The sequence below is a fragment of the Bombus huntii genome, chromosome 14 (genome assembly GCF_024542735.1).
Source record: "Bombus huntii isolate Logan2020A chromosome 14, iyBomHunt1.1, whole genome shotgun sequence".
NCBI lineage: Eukaryota > Metazoa > Arthropoda > Insecta > Hymenoptera > Apidae > Bombus > Bombus huntii.
The window spans coordinates 2,778,772-2,794,276 of NC_066251.1; the positions used below are offsets into that span (position 1 = coordinate 2,778,772).

Genomic DNA, 15,505 nt, shown 5'->3' on the forward strand with positions numbered 1-15,505 from the left:
TTCTTTAAGGATTCCTCTTTAAGATTCGCATTGCGATTCCGAATACGAGCGTAACACAATTTTTGTCATTAATTAACGCCTTCCAGACTACTTCGATACATACATAAGAGATGCATAAAGTGAGTGAGAAAATATATAATAATTCACAATGTCTCAGCTGCTTCATATAAATTTTTACGAGTGACATAACGTTCCAGTTTTTCTTTCATCGTGATTCCGCCGTTTTTAAGTCGTTGACATTTCGTGACATTCGAACGAGGTTGTTACGAGCAAGTTAATTATGTAACGTGTAAATGGTAATTGTATTACGACGTTTAAGATAGATAGAAGAATGCTTAAAAGTGGTTTTGTAAACAAATCGACATTGCTATAGGAAACCTCAGTTATTCGTTGAAATTTCATAAGAGAAGAGAAGAGAAGAGGTAAAACGAAGAATCGATATAAACAGCTGTGATACTTGGACGGAACTCGTAAAAAACCTGCGTGAAGCTTCTCAGAAGCATGGTTGGTTTATCGAATTTTTATAGATTTTAGAGCCGGCCTCTTGAAGGTTTGATAAAGCACCAGACGAATCCCCCATTAACATTATCTCTTGTCAACTCGGCCAAATATCTGTAGCCACGTGAATTACGCAGATGTAGCTGTCCACTCGTTGCTTTCGACACGGAACGTTCGAGCGATTCGCCCTAAACGAGAGAGTGGAAGGAAGATAAAGTTTGTTCGCGCGTTGACGACTTGTCAGAATTTTATGGAAATGCCAGCTTTTCGAAATGTTTGATTATTTTTTTGGCAATCCACTTTGATAATCGCTTTAATAAGTGATTAATAATACGATATATTTATCAGACTAGTGAGTTTCTTTTAGTAACCTTTTTTTTTTTCTTTAATAATTTTCCTAATTTTGTTTCCGTTAAAAGCCGAGTATCAGAAATACGTACGTATTTTTATTTGCTTTTTCAACAGATACGAACACGTTTTCATATAATTTTTTTAGATTTGGATTTTTATAAAAAGAACAGTTCGTTGATTATATAAGACTGCTTCAAGTGAAATTAAATTTGGAATAGCAGGCTTTTTATCGGCCAAGCATAATTTGACGATTTCTTGCACTTGATAATCGCCTGGATAAATCCTTCTTTTCCCCTTTTTCTCGCGGCTAGTTCGTTAAGAAAAGGCCGGTTAATTAAAGCACGAATTGGAAATGTAAATAAACAGGTGCGCTAATATCGAAACGATCTGAAAGAATAAGTTAAAAGGGCCTTTTCTTTTTAAACGCTATCCCTTTCCCCATATCTTAGATTATACTTGAAAAAAGGTAATCAATGTAAATATCGGCACATTCGCTTCACGAAATCATTTTCGTTCGTTGCATTATGCATGCGAATAAGTATTCACGAACGAGAAAGGTTTCGTGTCAACGAAAGTAATTTAAGACGAACGGATTCGTCGTTATAGGGGTGAAAGCACCGCAATTAGCATTTGCAACAATTTCCAGGGTTTAACGAGTCGAATGGAAAGAAATGTGAACACGGATGTTATTGAAAAGCCAACGAAAGACGATGGAAATGTATGTTGGTAAAGATACGATTTTATACGAGATATTTCTTCCATATGTTTCGCTTTTTAAATGTACTAATTAATTTTTAAAGAAAAATATTCAGGCGTATGTTGTAAAGAACGGGAAACGTTCTTTTGGTAGATATTTAACGATGTATTTAACGAATAATACGACGATATTTCAATCAAAAAATTTGTTCAATAGAATTGTTACAATTTCTTCGTTTATCGAAATAAGAAAATTGTCTAGACGTTATACATGAACCTTCCTATAGTCTACAGCCTTCCTTAAATGTTGCAAATTCATGTTCGATTTCCAGGTAGCTGTCGTGACACATTTTATTCAAATTTTTTAATCTAAACCATCTTAACATTAAACGACAAAATATACAGAATTCTCAATGTATAATCTCTTTTCTCAACAATGTAAGCGCCAGTTCTACCTTATCATTTCTTAAGATATTGAACGTTAATTACTTGTATGGATAATAAAACAAAAGATAGAGTCGATCAGGTTAGCACGTGAGATCTGTAAGTGTCGATAGATTTCGCTAAAGCGATATTTTATACGCGTCGAACTAACGCGTAACAGTTTCGTCAGATTTCCTATCAATCGAAACAACAGGGCCGATCTTCTGGCTGCTCTCACAGTTCTCGTGTGACTTTCCGACGTACATGGCGGAATACCAGGAAGGAAAACAATAATTAATGATGTCACCGGGGCATCAAAAGCCCCGTGCGGTATCGTGGGCGCAGTTATCGCGAGCGTTTATCGTTTGTGCCACCACGCAGACCGTTATCACCGAGCGGAAAGTACGGGCTCGCGGTCGAAGCGTGCGAATGTTTGCGATCCGTGTCCGATCTTTGATGCCATGGTGCCGTCAATGGAGCTGGCAGAGGAACAGAGAGACTGAGAGTGTCAGTCATTCTTATAAAATACGTTACGTGTTCATATTGACAGGCGCGCGTTTGCTGACGAACCGGCGAATCGGCGAATACAAAGGGAGCTTGTCTCTTACGTTCCCTATGTGTCTTATGTATCTCAATTTAAGTGCAAACTTGGCTGTTGTTTAAATAAGATATTTTAGAAACGATGTTTTAGAAAAGATGGTTATTCACTGAAATGAAACATAGTTGTTCCTCAAGGTATTTGTACATATCTTTTTTCGATTTACGAGCAAACTTGAGTATTATCTGAATAAGATACTTTAAAAATGATTGTTTAAATAATGCACAGTGACTCGCTAAAGTAATTGGACATTTAGCGTAGAAAACTATTAAATTTATATTGTATGTTTTATTACTACGTTTTGTTGTTTTATTATTTATATTTTAGTTTATTATTAGACACAATGGCCGTGATTATATCGGTAAAATTTTAAATCACTCTGAAAATGCATTGCGCTCGTAATTTATTCGTAAAAGATTTTTTTTTTTAATTTATGTATGTGTCGCATAAGAACGCAATTTTCTCTGTCAATGGTATTACAGTTTATGACAGTTCGATACGAATAGTGAGTGATTGCAGACGGAGAGGATAAGATCGAGTGTCTACAACAGAATATCAGTTGCAATTAAAATATGATTCTAGGAATGCACGTGAAGATTGAAATGTTTGATACCACATGGAAGTATACATATATACATATGCGTGTATGTACATAGATGAACATTGTACGATATCTATCTTACAAAGCATCTTTTTATTAAATTCGAGCATAGGGCTTTCTTGGAAAACATTTACAGAAAAATATGTTTGATTTTTCACCATTCACTGGGTAAACGTCTATACATTTTCGTGATAATCTTCTCGAATCTAGTCGAGTAGCAAAACACTCTGAAGATTGTGAATTAAAAATTTGTTAAATTCTCAAGCTTTCAGACGTTTAGAAAATCGAATACTCGAACTTTTCTAAATTCGAATCTTTTCGAATACGACTCAGATTCAAATTCATCGTCAGACGGATATTCGTTAGATATTCAGCGGACATTAAAGTTCAATGCAAAATGAGTAATCATCAATTTTCACTTGTCGATTAGTCTATCTGTCGTTAATATTCAGTAAAAAGTAAGTTCGGATCACCTCGTTTTACTTATCATTGATATATCGACATGAACGTTAAATGTCTGTTCACTAATTTGCACGATTGCGTGTGCCTTGAGAGGAATTTTAATTCCAATGGAAATTACACCGTCAATTTTGTTCCCCGCGGTGACAGGAGTTATGTGCAAACCTTTGCGTTTCGTAATCGCTCGCAAGGCGTCAACGTTATTGCTGAAGGAGGCACGTGTGCAAATAAATGTTACGAATGTGCGTCGCATTAATTCAATTAACTCGACGCTTTCCTTTCTCGTCTCATTTCGGTAAAAAGCAAACACGCGGCAAGATTAAGTCATAAATTTGCGTTTTACATAGGAACAGCCGAAATCTTCTCATTTGTCATTTTATTCTCTATCGTGATAATTGTTTCGACCATTCTTTTCCATGTAACCGCGTACAATACGAGTAGCCAATTACGAGGAAATAAAATGGCACCTTTTAAATTAACAATTAGCAACCGGCACGCTTTTCGTCAAGATTGACTTAATAGTAAAATATGGTTCTACTTCGTATCACGAGGTTGCAGATATCTCGTCATAGGGCGGTTTAACGTCGAATACAAGAAGCACATTACGCGTTTGAAGCTTGCGAATCTCTCAAAATTTACTATTAATGTTTTTATGTTTCTTACAATTAATTCTTTATTGGGAATTATAAGTAAGTTTTATATTAAATATTAGCCAAGTTAGTTGAATTGGTTAAATTTTAGTTGTTAGGATCAGATTAGGGTTGAATTAAAAAAAATAAAGAAATAAAGATATTTCGTCATAGGGCGGTTTAACGTCGAATACAAGAAGCACATTACGCGTTTGAAGCTTGCGAATCTCTCAAAATTTATTAATTTTTTCTTTTTATGTTTCTTACAATTAATTCTTTATTGGGAATTATAAGTAAGTTTTATATTAAATATTAGCCAAGTTAGTTGAATTGGTTAAATTTTAGTTGTTAGGATCAGATTAGGGCTGAATTAAACAAAAAATAAAAAAATAAAGAAGATTTATGTACCGTAGAGTTTTATCGAAAATCTGAGCTCCCCCATTCAATTTAACGATCTCTGTTTCGTGAAAAAGTTTTTGCTGAAATTTGAATAAAAATACCAATGCTCGAAGAATCTATAAACTAGGATGTATATCCTTTAATATCGAAAAAATGATGTTTTATTTTTCATCGCTTATATCGTTGATCGCTTCAACCGGTCAATTCTCTTGGCAAGATTTCCTGTATGAGATGAACGAAACTCAACGCTGCCGTTGGTTGCTCGAGCTGGTCCTTTGAAACCTTTCGAAAGTTTACTCCCCGAGTACGGATGGGTGCAAAAATTGGTGCTCGTTTCCTTTCTCCCCGATCCAACTCTCGAACGATTTTACGAGCGAAGTCTCGCGTGCACGTAAAAAGTGGCAGTCGGGTTTCCTCTTTTCTTCTCTTTCCTTCTCTTCCCTCTTCTTTGCTTCTTTTTTTTTTTTTTTAATGTTTTATTACAACTGATTGCGGGGCCAAGACCTCGTACGAGACTTTATAATACGCGAATCCGGATGCCCTTTCCACCTCGGGGGGATACGCGTGGTAGGTAAATCATTTTGAAACATGTGAATGGCAGGAATTGCTGTCTGGTATAAGCACGAATGGACGTTCCGGTAAATAATTGTAAAATGGCTTACTGTTGCCCGACTGGTGAAAGTGTTCGCGTGAAAAGGGCTCAATGAGTCTGACGTTTGGATTGGAAACATAATACGTTGAAGAAATGCAGCGATACTTTGGCGTAAGATGAGAAAACGTTGGCAATATGCATCTTGTTCGCGTCTGTTCGATTATCTTTCTCAGTTTTCGATTTATTACTACGAGACTTTGAAATTGTAGAGGATGGTTGGTCGAGTGGTTTGAGATGTTGGAACCGTCAAATATATTTTTAAATAATTAATGAATACAGAGCTCGTACTAACTGATTCGCTAAAGACTGTGAATTGATCGCTAATAAAATCGCTCGAGACTGAGACTGCAGCGACATTGTTTTACCCGCAGTTTATTTATTATTGCATTATGTATGTCCTAACGATGTTGATACTCCGAGACAAAAGAACAATATTATTCGAATTGTCCTCTAACTCGTGTACAAAATGAATAAAATGGTCTGGCTTTAGCTCGGATCAGTAGCTCTTTGCTTTAGTCTACAAACAGATCTATGAAAATTTCAATTGCCTCAAATTCAACATGCCTTTGATCTTCGTGAAGAGATCAAATTTTTCCTCCAAAATTCCTCCAAAGAATCAAGCTATTTCGATATTCCTTTTCCTATTTATGTTGCTAATATGAAAATATAGAAACACGTAGAAAATTGTAAATCGAACCGTCGATATACTAAACAAGGACCCAACCACTTTTCGCTTAAAAATTGTTCACGATAGAACTTAACTAAATACAAGATGAATTACTTATTTTAACTTAAATAAGCTCACCTTACGTTATGAATATTTCTACGCTCGAGCGTGTCTCGTGTCTTTGCATACATATTTTATACACAGGTCCCCAACTCGCAACCAGGCTAATGAAAAAAAAAAAACTGTTAAATTCCGCGGAAAGAATTCCCCTTGGAGGTAGCCAGAACGGTTCCGCGACATCGCAGCCCGGTAGCAATTAATCGCAAGTCTGGGTTGGCGTCGTGCCAGAAGGAGCAACATCAATCATTCCAGCGAGAAGGAGAGGAGTATGAACAAAGAGACGAAAGGACGTGAGGTGAGAAGGAGAGCGGTGGAGACGAGGTCGCGTGTGCCCAGGAACGAGGGAGAGAGAGTAGGCACTATACAGGGTGTCACAATATGTGTGTGGGGTATGTTTTATAGAATGAACCCTAGTCATCAAAACGATGAAAAAGGTTCGTGTACAAAATGCTCATTTGACGCTTATTTTACGAATTGCAAACAATTTGATCTTACGCTAGAAGAGTATTAGCATCGATGAATCAGTCGAAGAATCTTCTTCTCTTCATTTTCCGTGTGTGTCACTCTAAAGTCCACAAACTAAACCAAATGACACAGAGTTTTTTTTAAACTCTTCCTCGTTTATTTGCCATCGACCACGAGTAACAATAAACAAATATGTCATTACGAAGTTATAAATATCCGAAGGCGATTGTACATACTTTGACTCGTATCTATCTCCATTCATTTTAGCGTGGAACAGCCATATGGAAGGTTTAAACTGTTTCAACTTGCAAATGTTCAGAAATTGTTCGCATTTCTGAACCACTTGTTACAGAACTGTTACTGTTGATACATTTGTCAGTGCATCCAACAATTTCGTTTCGCCATTGTCATTTCCAGATCGTTTCTTGTTTCGCTGTTCGCCATGCATTTTAACGCGTTTGCGATAGGAAAAATGTTGAATTGGAATTGTTCTACGACATACGTAAAATATGAACAATTCCTTTTCTACGTCTAATTATTTATAATATATATTTACAGGTGGCTCGAATAATCCGCCACATATTCTATGACACTGTGTATAGTCCAGTAAGAAAAAAACGCGGTTTGCTCGCGGCTCGAGCCCTGGACGTGTGCGAGTCGCGTGTGGGGCTCGCGCCTGTCGTTGTCTCTGTCGTGAGCACGGGTCCTGAACGGTTGCCCTGTGGCCGGGGCCCGACCTGTCGTTGTCTTTCCTCCCGTTGTTGGCCTCGCGTGCTGCTCTGCTCCTCTCTCTCTCTCTCTCTCTCTCTTTGTCTGTCGGACCCCGTGCCGGTCGATGGGTCCGTCTGGGACATGAGGCCTTGCCTCGTTCTCACGGTAGCCTCCGACAGGGGCCCTCTTACCCCCTCCCTCACTCTTTCGAACGACGACGATGTTCTTCTCTCGCGATTGACCGAGTGAGCCAACCGATTCCTCCTTCTTTTCTTTCTCTTTTTCGATCGCTCGCGTGTGAGGAAGCGCGTGCGTACCGTGGCAAGCACGCGTCCTCCTAGGCTCCGATTTAGTGCGCCGCGATGCATTGCTTTTCTATCGTAGCCAGCATTCTGGCTAGCGGGATGCGTAAGATTTATTGTCTTTTGGGTAAGCAAGGTTCGGGTTCGTGCCAGGTATGGTTTTAAATTTGACCGGATTTCGGTAGGTTTTGAGAATGGGCAGGGGTCGATGATTTGTTGAGCGATGTTTCGAGGACATCGAACCTAAATATGTCGAATGGAGGATGTTGTCGGTGCGTATGTACTGTGCGAGGGTTGGTAGTAGTTTCACTGTGAAAAAAGGATGTCTAATTTCCGACGTATGGTAGATAGAGTTTTGTAAAATTCAAATATAAAAAATAACATGATTGAATCGTAGTTCTGGTCTTGTTAACGTAACAAGCCGATTATTAACATTCGAGCAATCGAAACCTTGCAGAAATGAAATAAACGCTGATTTGAAATAAATCGGTGCTCATTAATTGTCTGGCTCGTTTCGAAATCAACTGCTGTATATTTTGATTATACACTGAAAAATTGTAGTTAGGCGAGCTTATTCGAAATAAAATGTTCTCTTTCTCTCATCGTCTTATTACGGTTTTCGAACCGAGTGAAATTTCTTAACAAGTAGGTGTATCAGCCTCATAAGGGTTATAACTGATGTTACTTCCGTTACTCTTTAACAGATGTGTGATCTGTATTGTACTACTTTCGTAATTACTCGTATCCTATATGGTTTTCACGCGGCTGCCGGCTATAAATTCCCTACAGTTTGGTTATTGATGGTTGAAATTCCACGCTTGCTCAGCGCTTTTATACATGTGTATCTGACTATTACATATCTACTGGGTGACCAGAAAATATATTTCACTAATTGACGAAGAGCAATTGACCGTAAGGCAGATATTGGTGCGATTAGGTAAAGTTTAGTCTATAAAAATAAATAAAAGTGCGGTAGTCGTTCTTAATGCGATAAAAATGCAACAACTTTCTACCGAATAATTTTTCACAGAACCGAAAGAACGTAACAGCACATCATAAGTATATTATAAGGAGATCGACCTAAATTTCAAAAGAGACAGAAATAAATTATTATTATTACCATACGTACTTCATTTTCAAACAGAACTTATATTTTACTTTTCACCGATTTAATATTAACGATACTGCAAGTTCTCATAAAAATTTATCTTTAAAATCATGATACCCGGCCAACTGTTAACTTACGTATAGCATGTGGTTGTTTAACTACGGCCCAGCAAGAAGTTCCTCAGACAAACATTACGTGTACGCGACTCTCTGGGTTACCAGATCGCGTCTGTTCGTTACCAGAGAACGTACTTGTATATAAAAATACAAGCAATAAATTTCCGTGTAACTACGCAGCATAAACGTGTCCTGTGAAACACGACGAAATAAAGATACGCAGGGAAAGCGACCATAATGTTTTTAACGAAGCTTCAATCCGACCTGCAGAACCAGAGAATACCTACTTTCGGTAGATTCGTACGAACAAATTATATTCAGCCGGCGTCTTATGGCTTAATTATGGGCTCGTTTGTAGTTAAGTGCTTCGATCGAATGTTGGCAGATATACTGCGCTCAGTTTACCTGGTGAAATGCTGCTTGGTGCTACGTTTGAACGTCCATCGACGATTTACAATGGATCACACATTGGCAACTGTAACGGGAACTGTACTTTCTTCCGTGCTCACTCTTCTACTGGTGACATTTTTACGATTACGAGAATATTGTTGCGAGGGTATAAACAAGTCCTTAACCAGGAGGTGAAACGGAAAAAGAAAGATTGTGTGTATTTAAAGAGATTCTTCTCTCGAAGCTCTCGACTATAATGAATAAAATGGCGAAATTTGGGATTGATGTAGCATATTTTTTAAGAAGTTGGAAATTTATGTGAAGTTTTCAAAAGAGCATTTATTTATGTCTTAATTAATTTTAGTTACTTTCATCGCGATATTTTTATAATTCTGTACGAGAATATCGTTGCAAGGTGAAAGGAAGAAGAAAAATTGAACATTGAAAGGGATTTGTCGCCCGAAACTTTCGAAAATGTTAAATTAAATGGCGAATGAAATTTGTTAAGAAAATACGTACAAGGCCTAGCGAAATTCATAGTAGAGCATTTACTTTCTGTATAAATTGTTTTTCAATCATTTTTTAGCTTGATATTCATTTCAACTCTTATTTGTCTCATCTTTTTGTTAATTATTAGCCAAAATTATTATAAATATTCCGTACCCTTAAATTTTAGGATAAAAGTATAGAGACATTCGGCATGAGTAACATGTTCAAAAGTATCATGACTCATGATCTACCTTTCTTTGCCTAGCATGTAATTACGTTTTTGTCTATGGACTTATATGCTTATACCTGTCATTATGTCCTACCTGCTTTTTTCAGTTTTTATTTCACTCTTCCGGCCTTTATCCGCTTCTCGTTTTCAAAACGTCAAAGGAAGTCGTTACTGGATGGGACAAAATTGTCCACGATGTAATGGACGACTCCGTTTGGGCAAGGTCTTTTCAGTAAATGCGACACGATCATCTTAGAAGCAGGACAATCTTCTGACAATTTTCTCTTTACACATACCATACAGCACTGTAAAAGGTTTCGTACAAAAATCTATTATAATTTTATAACTATAATTCTCAAATAATCGCATAAAATACGATACAAGCAAACGATAAAATAAAACGACTTACGATTTAGAGGAAATATATTAAATAATGTAAAAAAACAACCATAGTTGGTATAGTAAAACAATTTCTTAACAAAACGTAAACATATACACGAAATAAAATATAGCAATTTTCATCATACGTGCATCATTTATTCTACTATACCACAATCAATGATCTATACCAATGACACTGATCAAAAGTATTAGCTATATGATTCTCGTCAATTTCGAAGAAACGGAAGGATAAACGTTCAGTTTGAATATTTTATTCCTTGCGTAAAGTAACACGTGCTTTTCGATCATCCTTCTTTACAAGAGGCCGTTGTTCGCAGTGTCATTGCGCCGGTTAACCATGCATTATCCTGTAAACGGCAGCGAATTCGAGGATACTTAAGCGATCGTGAATTGGAAGCACTTCCGCGAACAACCATCCCAAATTGCTGCGCAATGAGTAGCGAACAGGAAAGGAGTACATATTCTCACGCAAGGTTTCAATTTCCGGTCCGGCAAGTCGCGAAAAGGACGACCTGGTCACGGACCGAGCGAAGCCTGCAATTCAATGCCGTGTTCCTTTTCAGCTTCGATGAATGAAGGAATTTCGCTCCACGTTGGTCATTCATTGGTTCGGCAGGAACCAGAAGGTACCGTAAACCCCGAAGATATCGGCAAATATAGGTCCGTCAATTTTTCGCCAGATTTCTACGTTTCGTGCGGAACGTTCGATGACAGATTGAAGATGACACGTAAAAACTGTGGAAGGAATTTTTGACAGACTCGTACACTTTTTAAGCAACATTTGCGAGCAGAATAACGGAAAGTGGGTTAATATAATTGTTTATATTTAGACGCATAAAAAAGTAGACGACGAAGCTTGTCAAGTACGAGTTCATGGAATTTTAACGATATTTTGACAACTTTCAAGGACGAAAGATAGATGATACGTAAAAGAAGAAAGCAAATTAGGTAATTAATAGGAAACAAATTTAAATGCTAATGTAACCCCGGATTACTAGAAATTGGGAAATTTTTAATGCTTTTTACACAAAGTGCCAATATTATCACGTAGTGTGGATCGAAATAAATGGTCTACTTGAACGTACCGTTACAATACAAAAAACTGCATCAAAGTGTCGAGGACCAATAAACACGTTGCTTAACTAACCTAAAGTAAATTTCTTAAAAAGCAGTTGAAGACAAATTGCAATTTCAGTCCTACCTCGAAATGATATCTCATATTCGTGTATGATTGATTTAAGGAAACAGTAATCAATGGAAAAAGTTGGAATAATTGATCCACGTTTCACTCGAAGCTCGCACTCTTATTTCCAAGAGAGAGAGAGAGGGAGGGAGGGAGCTGTTAACAAAAAAAAAAAAAAAAAAAAAGAAAGAAAAGAAAGAAGCATATATACTGTTATTCCCCCTTCCTCGTGTCGTAAATAATTACAGCTGTCAGTTACGTACATCAAAAGAAGATTTAACCGTTCCAACTAACAGCACGTCGTTATTGCAGACATGCGAAGAGACATTTAATGTTGCTTCCCTTCCGCGTTTGACTTCTTTCTGTTTACCGAACCCCTCGTGAATGAACGACGAATAAAATTATCATGAATCAGGAGGGGTGGTTCGACGATGAATTGGTTACGGGGATGAAATGGGCCGGGGTCACTAGCTGCATAGGGATTTCATGAATGAAACACGGGTGTATACGCGCTAGAACCAGGAAGAAACGAGAACGAAACGGATATAAGCCATGTGCTCCTGGCCAAATTCAATTTCAATGTTGAATCATAAATATGCATGAACGTTTATCGACTATGAATCCTCCTGAACGTGCCCACGTATTCACCTGGATCGTGGGAATTCCGAAACGGAAAGTCGGTTACAGGTGGCCACTCGTATTCGTTCTTTTCGAAAATCACGCCTCTACAAACTTATTGTTACGGAGCCGATCAATTTGTCAGAGCTATACAGGCAACAGATTTATGGGGAACTCCTTCTTTTGAAAACTAACTATTTAGGGAGGGTTTATTTAAGGGTTAATTTTCTTCGAAACGTTATTTTCTACTTGCAAATTCCATTGCTAAAATGTAGCAACTCGGTTAATATTTAGTAACTGAAGTAGTCGATGATCGTGTAAGAAGAATATGACGAGTCCATTTTTGTTTCATTTGATTTTCTAACTTATAATTGGTAATTAATATACTTGGTAATTAAAAGGAAATGTTTTATTGAATATGATAATGGTAATATGATACAGAAGGGAATAACTTTATATATTCAAAGACATAAGCCTTTTGAAAATTGGTAATAAATTCACGACGTCTTGCGAGAACTATTAATTAATACATTATCTTATATGTAACGAACGAAGGTTATTGATGTATTTTGAGTGCCGAATGCTGCTGTTTTATAAACAGCGAGAAACATGATTTATCATAAACTTCATCCGCGTTCTATCCAGACATCGTGTTTTAATATCATGTTCACGATCGTACGAATTTGCATAAAAACCCGCGGCATAATCATAACCCAAACATCGAATAACATACGAGTGGAATTCGCTAATTAGTTGGATTTCAATGATCCTAATTAACCAGGGAAATGATCGTGTCTGGTGAATCGGAAACCGTGGACTTATGAAACCAACGATAAAGAGCGAACGAATGGGTCGAAGGAAAGGAGAGAAGCCCGCACGAAGGAAAAGAGAAAGAGAAAGAAAAAAGCGGAGTAATTTCAGTGATTACCGGTCACGGCTAATTTCGTGACTTTCTCTCATGATCGTTACGCTTCTTAACAAAGATCTATTGCTCGATGACGACGTCCACCGATTACAAGCAACCAGTACCAGCGGGGGCACGAAAATAAATTTCGACGTCGGACCTGTTCTTCCGTCTTTTTTCATAATGCTCCCTGAATGATCTCCTGGCATCGCGAGGAGCCTCCATGATTTCCGTCAAAGTACCGAGAGCACGAATGAGCAGGTGCGCGTCACTAAAGGATCATACATCAACTTCTGCGATACGCCATGCATCCGGTACACATTCGAGGTTACGCTCGTAACGTTGGTTCGCGCGAGTCGCTTCTTCTCGTTGCCCCCTGGCTTCTTCTTTTCTTCTTCCTCATTTTCTTCGTCTTCCTCATCTTCTTCATCTTATTCTCCTTTCTCTTTTTCTACTTTTTCCTTTTCTTCTTCTTCTTCTTCTGCTGCCGCTGCCGCTGTCGCTCCTCCTTCTCCTCCTCCTTCTTCTTCTTCTTCAACTTCTTCTTCTTCTCCTTCTTCGCCATGCACGCGAGTGTAAACGCGATGATTGAAGCATGGGAGGTAATTGCTTTTTTTATTGTTCCGATTGACATCTCGTACAGATAACAGATTGAAATATCGATTGGCGAATATTAGTTACTGGTTTTATTGTAATCTCGATATTGATGGCTTAATATAATAGCGATGTATACTATTGGCTATAAATACTAGGATAGTCGTTACATTTACCGCAAAATAAATTTTACTTTCCTTGGTATCTTACGTTATTATGAGTCACGTACGATACGAATGGCCTGATAGATTTATGACGATAATTAATTAAATAAGATAGATAATTAAATAGATAATTAAAAAGTAAAAGATTTCACGTAGTGTCAAAAATTTGCACACTTATGGTGTAGCTGGAAGTTTTGTCAGAGAATTGATTTCTAATAGAAAGTTTATAATAGGAAATTATTCGTAGCTGGTCTATCTACTCAGGAAAATTTGTTTCCATTGTTATGGACGTAATAGTTGTTGGATTTTCAGAGCGGAATATATATTTGTAAATGTAAAACGTTATGATTAAACACATTGTTGACGGTATATCGTAAAATAAATTTTACTCCGATTTCTGCATATTTTTGGGAGATGCATCAAATCGAATAAAATGAAAAGCGTCGATTCAAATGTCTCGTCAAGAATGCGTTAATAGAAGAGTTAAATTAGGTTCTCATTTATGTTCTTTTGCTGAATGGCGTAACTGTAAAGGAAAAGTGTAGCCTTCATTTAACGTGAAAGTTTCCTAATTTTTCAATTTTATAACAATTTAAAGGTATAATTATTGAAAATATGTAAATAATCGTGCTTTCAGTGCAAAATGTGTGTATTATTAAAAGTTCGGGATTAAAGACTTCAGTTTTTAATTGCAAATTTTTCGATGCGTGCCATAACGAGCATGTTACACGCATGTCATTATCTTTAATTGTACATTTTATGCGGTTCATCGGTGCGCTGGTAATTATAAGAAGATCACTCCTCTCGTACCATTTTACAAGCATTGGTCCAGTGGTTCTTGTGTTTTTGTACGCGATGCACGTACAAAAGATGTTGCATGCGAATATGCCGTGTCGACATGCAGGCATAAATCATACGAATCAATGCACATTAATACAATGAATCACTCTTTGCCCGTTACTTAAGTAAAATGTGTACACGTGGAGAAAATGATAGCCCATTCAACATTTTTATTTCTCCACATATACGCAAGAAAATATATATTTTGCATACTTTATATATAGCACATCCTATTATGAGTAGACATTACCGGACGCTCAGTTTGGTAGAACGTGGTTTATGAAAGTCACGAAAGAAATGCGAGATAAGAAGATACCATCGACAATTTTACGAATATCGAACAAATTCTTCTGTGCTAATTCCTCTTTTAAATTATATCGTTAAAAGAATCTACTCTCACGCGCGAAGAAGGAAAGAATCAACTGTTCAACGGATCTAGACCGGAATATCACCGTTGCTCCTTAGACAATTCAGACAAACTACGAACGAATGAAAAGATGACAACGAACGATCGTTTATCGAATACCGCGCTTATTCAACAAATTTCGAAAAATATCCAAAGAACCGACACTCGTCGACGGTCTTGTGATAAGTTCGCCACAAAATAAGAATCGTTAGAAGAAACACACAGATATCGCTAACTCGAAAAGCAATATTAAAAATATATGGAAAACTTGGAAATCCGATCAACTTGCAACGCGTACGATAACTGGAGAAAACGTTCGTTCTTTCCGAAGTAACATCGGCGACAAAGTGTAACGTGTCTTCCGCAAAAACCTGGCGAAGAAGCGAACACGGTACCAATCTCTAGTCATTTCCCTGTTGCAAGCGCGGTCGATACAATCAGCAACGAGTAGAACGTGGCTAATTAACGTGCTGCGTGTATGAAACCGTCCG

General features: G+C 37.4%; 1 protein-coding gene across 1 annotated transcript in view; it reads right to left on the reverse strand.

Annotated features, from left to right (window-relative positions):
* LOC126872763 (enhancer of split mgamma protein-like) overlaps window positions 1-15,505 on the reverse strand; it is a 36,622-nt gene that overhangs the window by 9,992 nt on the left and 11,125 nt on the right. The window lies entirely within an intron of this gene.